Raw genomic sequence first — 10,218 nt, forward strand, 5'->3', positions numbered from 1 at the left:
TTAACAAATATTTTTTTCCCAAAAAATATCAAAAATTTATTCAATATGCTAATTTTCTCATTATGGAGCAATTGTCTTGTTGGTTTCCACACTTACTAGGATTTATACTCCAATATGAATGTGTGTATATTTTAGGTACAATCAAAGATGAAATTTTTTAGTTTGATATTGATGTTGGGTGCCAATATTTTTTATATCAAACATCAACGTTGGATTTGATACTATAAAAATCATTCGAGACAAATCACTGATAAGGTAGAAGTTAACTTTTAAAAAACTGCAATAAACTTCAGGAGAGAAGAGATCGTTCATTAGAGGTTAATTCAAAAGTTTGAATACTATATAAGACTTCATAAAATCTCGTATGTTAATAATGAGTCTATTGATATCATATTTATTTCTTATTCTGTATATGAAGATTGAACTAAGGCTTTTTATTTGTATAACCTATAAATGTATGTTTCTTTATGTGATATGCAAGCTTGATTAATTCTTATAATTAAATGGTTGAATGTAATGATGATAACATATGAAATCTCAATATTTTATGTCATAGTGATCAATGTTCTAAGAACTTGTCCCCGTAGAGGACTAAGTATTTTTTAATCCATTCATCTCCTTTTTTTCATGTATAAGTATGATTTATATTTTGACATAATATTGAAAGGCTTTATCGATACTTCAATTTTAAACAAGGCCCTTAACCATGTTAAGAAGGGTCGTGATGAATTATTTTAACATTAGGGTCTTCCTTAGATTGTTGGAATGGGATACTACCTTAAATCATAATGTTTGATATGAAATAGTTATAGAAATCCACTAAGAATTTCTTTCCTTCATGAGATTATTTGTTAGATTAATTTCATGACTTTTGATTGGCTTCCCACAAATTAGAACTCTAGGAGATTTACTCAAAATTGAGATGTGGAGAGTAGATTCATCTTGATTGAAATATCATGAGGGATCATTGGGCAAACATATTTTTGTAAACACATGCAATCGTAAAGATCATTTGTTTCAAATCATTGAATCCAACTTCTAATTAATTTATATTAGAGATTAAGGACCAAGCTCAACTTTAATAATTGAAAGAATTAATTACATCAGAAAGTATAGAAGAATTACAACTCAACACAATATAGAGTTGCATACAAAATATGTAATGCTTAGCTAGGGTCAGAAAGAAAAAAAAAAAGGACACCCAAAAAGGTTAGAATGAGCAAATGGTCATCCAAAAATTAGATAACCTTTCATTATAAGACACTCAGGATCTCCTTGGTTTCCATTTGACCATCCAAGGGAATGATGATACAATTGTGTGGCAAATTCCTTACAATGTTATTCAAGGACCCCTAGTTGATATTTGTCCATTCGAGTGGATGAAGATGTAATTGGGTGTAAAATTCATTCATTACTTTTTTTTGGAAGAGCATGAATTGTTAGAAGGTAAAACATTTTGCTATCTAGTCTCACAAAACTACTAATAGAGCAACTAAGCTAGATCAACAAAAATTTTCAATACCAGACATTATGTCACAACTCAATTTGAAAAGATCCATTGATGGGACAAGTCATTTCATATTGATCTGCACTAAGCGGATCTCAAGATCTAATTTTTAAATTTTATTCAGATATACTTCCCACTTATATTTTAAAACAAACAACAAACTACATAGCTACTAAAAATATTCAAAGTACTGAAATTAACTCATCCATAAAATCTCTTTAATTTCATCTTTAAAATTTATATATAACAGTGACACTACACTACATGGCTATGGACATTAGAATACTAAGAAGAACATAACAAAAGTTAGGTATAACTATACAAAAATCAAAACAAAAAAATATTTATACATACTCAGATCAAGATCTCTGAAAGGGAATGATTTGGTTAAGTAGCTATTTAGAATCTGAAAACAGAATTTACAAAAATAAAAACAAAATAATATTTTCAAATATTTCTTTTATTAAACCTTCACTGAGTATTAAAAGCAGAATTCAGTAGAGAAATAAATGCAATTATAAGAACTTTAGGTAAAATATATAAGCACTTCAAATATTCCTCCCAATAGACAGAGTTCGATAACTCTGACCGTTATACCTCCTAATAGATATAGTTCAATAACTCTGAGCAATAGACAGAGTTCAATAACTCTGAGTAATAAACATAGTAAAATAATTCTTTGTAAGGGACAAAATTCAACAACTTTGAAATAGAATGTGTTTATATAAACATAAAAAAACTTCCTCAACCCCTCTTAAATCTTCACTTAATCACCCATTTCAATCAATTAGGCATATATTTCAATGCATTACAATGATTAATTTATAAATAAACACATTCCAGAATTTTACAAATTACCCTAAAGATAGACAACAAAAAACTAAGAAAAAAATATACATTTTCATAAAATAATCAAATTATCAGAGTTCGTGTAGATCATTATTTTAAGACTTTAATTATATAATAATATTATTTTTAGAGTATGGATTATTTTCTTTTTAATAAAAATGTATATATTTCAAAACCCTTAGTAGAAAATTTTCAAAATATTAAAAATATCACTTTCTAGAACATACAAAAAGTTATATGATAAAAGTTTTACCTGTGCAAATTTTTCCTCATTTTTCAATAGTAGAATAATAAATTTAGTGAAAAAAATTTAGAAAATTTTCATATTTTTAAAAATTGAGATAGGCATAGTGTCACCTACCTCGATCCAGACAACTTTTCAAATTGGACCAATAGCTGAAAAGCATGAAGCTACCCAAAATGAACTCTCTCTCTTCTCTTTTTTCTCTTTTTCCCTTTTTTGTTTTTCCTCTCTATTATTCAAAGGATATATTAGCCATTATGCCAATTATTCAACATTTAGCATAAAATCCTTTAGTATCTTCAAATTTGTGGATCTAAAAGTTATAAAAATATATTAATAAATCAGCTAAGCATATTTAAATATTTGGTGAAATCAGCTTGCAAAATAGATAGATAATGGTCCCAAAAATCTCACTTATACTGGCATATGTCAATTTCTTAAGTAATTGCAGCAAAGCCCAAAAATTAGGAAAATATTATTTTAATTACAGGATAACAATATCTATGTTATGATAAAAACGGAATAACTCCTAAAATATTTTTGTTGTTGTTGTAGTTTAAAATAAATCTTTTAAAATTTAAGGATTATTACACAATATTAGGACCATCCAGGAAAACCAAAGCAGAGGGTTTACATGGAAAAACCAATGACATTATATGGAATTGATGTGGAGTAATGGAAAGAGCCTTGGTAAAGATATCAGCAAGTTGATCATTGTATGCACATGACTAATCTAAAGAACCTTGTTTTTTATGGAGTCGCAAACAAAATGAAGATCAATTTCAATATAATTAGTTTGTGCAAGAAAAATAGAATTATTGGTAAGTACAATAAGCAATATATTATCACAAAATAAATGTGTAGTAGGTAGAGAAGTTATCTAGAATTCTTGAAGAAGGTGACTAATCCAAATGATATTTGTAGTATTTGTAGCAAGTGTTATGTATTCAATCTCTGTATAAGACCTAGCAATAGCATTTTTCTTTTTAACTTTCCATGAAACTAAGGTGTTGCCAAGATAAGCACAATACTTAGTAGTAGATTTATGATTGATTGGATCACCAGCTCAATCAGAATCAGAATAAGCAGATAAGGAGAGATTACAAGATGCAATTGGTAATCCAAATAACAAAGTATCTTTAATGTAGAAAAGTAGTCATTTTAGAAATTTATAATTCATTCCGAAGGTTGATGCATATGTTAACATAGTTTATTGATTGTAAAAGCAATATTCTATCATGATTGACTATAAAAGCAATATTTGATCGTGTTATGGTCAAATACTGTATAGAGCCTAAAATAAGTTTATAGTAATCCGAGTTTGCCAGTAGAAGTACGATTGAATTATCCAATGGCATTTTAATAGGAATTATAGAAGCAATGGGCTTACACTTTAACATGGCAATACACTGAAGTCAATGTGCTTTATACTTAGATTGGGACAATGCAACCCATTAGCAGTAAGAGCCACTTGCATGCCGAGAAAAAAGAAATGGTACCCAAATATTTCATATGAAAATTGGTAGATAAGTAAGAGAGAAGATATTGAATGTCAAGGTCATTATTGTCAATAAGAAGAATGTCATAGACATATGCTAAAATCTAGATGAAAATAGAATCTTTGTGTTATATCAGCAGAGGCAAATCTACACTACCGTGTTGAAATCCAAAATTTAATAAATAAGTTGAAAAAGTATCAAACCATTAAAATCACTCCTAAAGCTTAGGAATGACTCATGGGAGTGTTTTCAAGTGTTTAGGATTTATTTGGAATTTTTAATAATTTTTAAATATTTAAATTAACTAAATATTAAGTTTCCTTAAAAATTAAATTAATATGATATTAAAGGTCCAATCATAAAGCATTTAATTTTTTTAAGTATAGGGTTTAATTCAAAAGAGTTTGATGTATTATTTGTATTTTTTATTTAATTTGAATTAGTTGTGACTTTTCAAAATTTTAGGCCTAATTAAGGAGTATATCTTGACTTGATTAAATTTTTTACTTAATGAGATTTAAAATCACTAGAATTCTAACATAAGGTAGTTAATGTCACTAGGTTTAGTGTTTCATAGTTTTATGCCTATTGGATGCAAACTTGAGTTTTTTATAATTTTCCTAAATTCTTTATATTGTCCTTAAATGTCCCTAAGTTGTATGGGTTTACAATCAGAGTTATCTAACCCTTAGCATACACATTAGAAATCACATCACCCCAATCAAGTGACATAAATCAAGGTAGATTGGAAAGGGTGAATTTCCATGTGTTTGGGTTAACCCATAACCCAAACATTTAGAAATTCACCTACTAATAAATCCCCCACATCAATGTTATTATAGTGTTATGGCAAAGGAAACACATACCACAACACTCAACAATCAAACTCAAATGAAATTCATGAAATGCCTAAGGAATGATTAATCATACTAAAGAGAAGAATTACATGCAATTATCATGAATTTGCATTGAGCTTGATAAACATAACTTCATCCTTGGATAAGCTCTGTTAATAATTTCATTGATGGTTGGAATGTTTGAAAAGGTTTAAAAATACAATTACAATGAATTTTAAAAATTAAAGATCAAATTATGACATATGATCTTGCAAATTCATTAACTAATCATATTTAAATCAAATAGACTAAAAAATTTCAAGGAAAGCCAACGATAGCCTTTCCCTGCAAAAATTTGGGTAAAAATGATTGATAGATATTTAATTTAAAAATAAATTACATTTGTATCTATTATTGAAATAATTAAATTAATACTAATCAAATTAGCCAACTTTAATTTTTAAAATAAAGTACTCATCATCCTGAATCTACAGGTCCAATAACTATAAAATTGGATTAAAAATAAATTTTATATGATTTTTTAAATTTTGTAATTATAAAGAATTTAAAATTAATTTAGATTAATTAAACTCAAACGACGGAAACGGTAGGCCACGAGGAAGGCCCTGGTTTGTCAGATCAAAACCACATAGCGATGAGCAATCATTGCAAATGATTGAAGGGATGCAACGATGGATATGATTTTACTTATTCGAGTCAACAGCTGCTGCGAGTTTTTTGATCCTTCATTGTAATAAAACAATGGCTCATATCAAACTAGACGGAGATCTGAATGGCGGAATCAACCATGTGGCTCGGATTGAGTATGGAATGATGAGATCTAGACCATTGATCACATAGCTCTATGAATGAAATAATCACGTCATTCTTTAAAATATTCAACGAAATTGAATGAAATTTTAAATAGAGCTTATAAACTTGAAAAGCAATGGTGGGGTTTTATTTAGTTGGTTTAACAACACTTTAGAAAATACTATTTATACCTAAATGTGTAGGGCTAGGGCTTGAGTTTTACGACAATTTACTAGATGGATTTGAGTGCTTGAGGGATTGCTGAGCTTGTAGACTACCCACTAACATTTTCTTAAAAGAAATTACAGTTTAAAATGTCTAGATCATGAGGTATAGGGCCTGGTCAAACCAGAGCTTATGCTCAACTTGGTATGTACTTAGAGGGCTTTTAGGTTTAAATGGAACCCTCTAAATAGTCTAGCCTAAAGTAAAAGGGAACATTCCATAGAGTTTGATCATTTTAAACACATGTAGGCTCTTACTTGAATATTTGACTAGTCAACATGTCAAGTTGAATAGAAAGGTGGACATGGGGCTTTATATTTGCTGGTGAGCTGCCTTGGATGTAGCTTGAAGCAAAGCCCTTGAGGTTTGGCCAATGACGGGGAAAAATAATTTTAACGCCACATAGATTTTGATTTTTTCTATTTTGTAATCGAATATTGTATTGAGAACAAAATATAGTTTTGAGAGATTGACATAATATTTTGTAATGAATTTATTATCAAAATAAGATTTTATAAAATGATATTTCTATGATTAAATACACTTCAAAGAATAACATATCATCTTAAAAGATGAACATAAAATTCTATAGAATGTGTTTAAAAAGAGAAATTGGGTTTTTTAAAAGTTTATCCATTCTTTTTTTAGGTGTAATAAGGAAAATATTATATCATCTTAAAAGACAAACATAATATTCTTCAAGACATCAAAAAAAAAAAATAATGAGTTTTATAAAATTCATCATGTCTAAATTTAAATATAATAAATAGAATATTATATTATTGAAAAGATAATAATAATATTATACAAGTATATTTAAAATTAGAAATGAAGTTTTTAAAAGATATTTGCAATCTCAATGATTTTTTCCTTATTTTATATGTATAAAATAAGGTTTATTTTAATCTCGGGTTATTAAATCACTATAGGGGCAAGCCCCTTATAGTTAGTTACATCTTATGATGGGTGCTCCTAAGAAAACTCTCGATTAAAGCAGTGATTTTATACTATTTTATTATAATGTAGAAGATAAGGAAAAAAGTAGGATTCTTTAAGGAGAAAGAACAACGTTGATAATAATTAATGAGTCAAAAGAGGAAAATTAAAAGGTGCCAGATTCTGTAAAGCTTAGAGGCAACCTTAATCTATCTATGTTAAGCTTTACATTTTAAGAGAGAATTTTATGTTTAAGTTGGCATTTTATTATAAATTTGGGATTATATTCTCGGAGGATGAGGACTTAAGATTTATAAATCTACCACATAACCTAAATCTAAATAGGGTAGTACAAAGTAGTGACCCGAACCTATTTAATGAAGTGCGAATCTAGACATACCCTAGTCTGGATTGGGGAGTCAACTAACCACCTAGGCATTTTAGAACAATGTATATGATCTCTTTATAAAAGATAGGTAGGAATGTTATTTAAGTTTTAAGGAATTAGGGGACGGCATATAAGATATATCATAATTGGCCACTCAACTTATGTAGGGTAAATGATGCTTAAGAGAATAATACAATTAAAAATTTAGACTCTTTTAATTTGTATCTATTGAATACATGCTAATTAACTTGAATGCATAAAATGATTATGAAGCGGTTTTATAATCAGGCTTAGAAAATATATTTTTTTGTAGAAATTGCATAACATCCCCTTGACAAAACTAAAACCTAATAGAATAGGTTATTTTCCATAACCCGTAGGTGGAGAGGTGCCTAGCAAGAAAAAGAAAGTAGTAATATGCATATATGCTAACTCTCGATAATCCTTAGCTTACTTCTTAGATCGTTAGAATTTTTATTTGAACCTAAAAATTTTATTAGAGTTTCAAGTATAAAAATTTTATTCTTACCCTCACAAAAATATCAATCGTATCCAAGCCAAAACAAAATTAGGCATACAAGAAAAACCTTAAAAAATAGCAATTCTACTGCACAAATAATTGATTGCTCCAAAAAATCTTTAAAAATAGGTGTGAACCTCGCTCAATGAACTTAAGGTTCCCTTTAATTTTTTTTTGAGGTAGATTGAGTTTAATATTTAATCAGATTTTCTCTGAGAGTAGTTTCAGTGTTTATTTAAATCTGAGTTATACTTCATATGAGCGCAAGCCCTTATAGTTAATTGCCCCCTAACGAATTAGAAGGGCACTCTCGATTAAGGATGAAATACACTTAACTTTGGGCAAGGAGTGTGAGAATGTGAAACAGAGTTTTAGAATTAGTTATGGGGGGAATAAAGGTATACCTGATCAAGATCTCATGGTTTCATTGTCCCGAGTACACCATGGATTCAATCTACCAACACTGACAATCATTAATTGTAGTGTACAGGGAACCTGATTAGCAACCATGGGTTGCCTCCTCTAGGAATCCTAAGTAAACCGAAGTGGAGATGTGTGTGGATTTTAGTTTAGTTTAGTTTGGGTTGGGGCTTATGGTTGTCTTAGAAATTGCCTATTAATTTATTTAATTTGGGGTTTACGGCTCCAATTAGGAGTTGCACATATGATTTTTTGGTTATTGTATTTGGATAGGTACTTATGGTTTTCATTTGTAAGTTGCACTAATAATAAGTCTTACGGCTTTTATTAAAGGTATCCCAATGATTTTTGGTAGGATATGTCTTATGGCTTCCTTAGAAGTTGCCTAATGATGGGTCTTATGACCTAGCGTCGTAAGCTAAGTGGTCCGTATAATGGGTCTTACAACCTAGCCCTATAAGCTAAGTAGCCTGTAGAGGTGGGTCTTACAACCTGACCCTATAAACCTAGATACCCAAGTGAGGAGTTTAGGGTTATGTTATTGCCTAAACATTTCCCTCTAAGGTCAGACTTATGGCTTCTATTAGAAGTGGCCAAGTTTAGAGGTTTATTAGGGATTATAAGGTTCGGTTATTTTTTTATCTAAAACTTTTCCTTAAAGTCAGACTTACGGCTTTCATTAAAAGTGGTCGAGTAGTGAGTCTTATAACCTAGTTCTTATAAACAAGACTGGCCATATGGTTTTGAGTTTTTTTGTCTTGAGTCATTCACTTAGAAGTTCCCTAACATGCAGGTCTTATTGCTTCACTTAGAAGTAGCCCAAATGGTGGGTCTTATAACTTAGTCCTATAGGCAAAGATGCCTAAAGGGGTTTGAATATTTATTTGCTATTTTCGACACTAACCTATAGTAGTTTATTTTCATACCCTATCTTTTAGTAGTTTACTTTATTATTTTTTCTTGTGCTTGTAGTTCTCTTTTTGCTATAGTAGCTTGCATTTTATTTTATTATTATGTGCTCACTTTTGTCTGCAAGTTTGCAGTTGCTCATAGCCAGCAGTTCAGAGACCTATCATAAAGCTACATGAGTTAGTAATTATTGAATCTGGGAGTGTTTAAGCTGGTTTATTGGAGATTTTTTTTTGTGTGTTCTTATGCTTGAGTTGATTTGTAGCCCTTTTGGAGAGTTGCCTGTTCGAAAGTTTGTATAGACAGGATTGTTGAAAAATATTTCATTTTTACACTTCATTCGATTTTAATTGCATTAATTAATTAAGTTGATTAATCAAATAAATTTTTTGATTGAAATTAAGTTTTAATTTGAATTCAATTGCTCAATTTGTTAATCATATTTTTAAGATGTATTTTGAAATTACTTAACTGTTTAAATTAAGTTGGGTTTCTTAGCTACTCCAATTGATTAAAAGATTAAAGTTTTAATTTTAACTTAAGATCTTGATTTTATTGAATATCATATTAATTGATTTATTATATAAATTATAATTATAATTTTAAAGATTAGTTATTTAATCAATTTGATTTCTCTAAATAATTTTATTTAAGTTTGGAATTTTGACTTCAATCCATTTTGTGAATTAAGTTATCTTTAAATTAGTGAGTGATTAATTAATTAGGCTTCAATAAAAACTTTTATTTTAATCAATTATTTTATAATATGAAATTGTAAATTAAGTTAATCAGTTATTGATTATTAGTTTAATTAATTAAAATCAAATTATTTATTAAATGATTTATTGATTAAAGATTTAACTAAATTAAATTGTCTTGATTTTACTGTTTGTTAATTAATGAGAATATTTTATTTTTAAATAATTTAGATAATCAGGTTTGATTTTGTTTTATTTAATAGGTTAATTTAGGTTTTGAATTAATTAAAATAATTGATAACTGATTCAAACTTACGTTAATTAAAGTTCAGTTTAATCTTTTTTTTTCTCTTGGGGAAATCTTTTCGAGAATT

Source organism: Dendrobium catenatum, unplaced genomic scaffold (genome assembly GCF_001605985.2).
Source record: "Dendrobium catenatum unplaced genomic scaffold, ASM160598v2 fragScaff_scaffold_72, whole genome shotgun sequence".
NCBI classification, from domain to species: Eukaryota; Viridiplantae; Streptophyta; class Magnoliopsida; order Asparagales; family Orchidaceae; genus Dendrobium; species Dendrobium catenatum.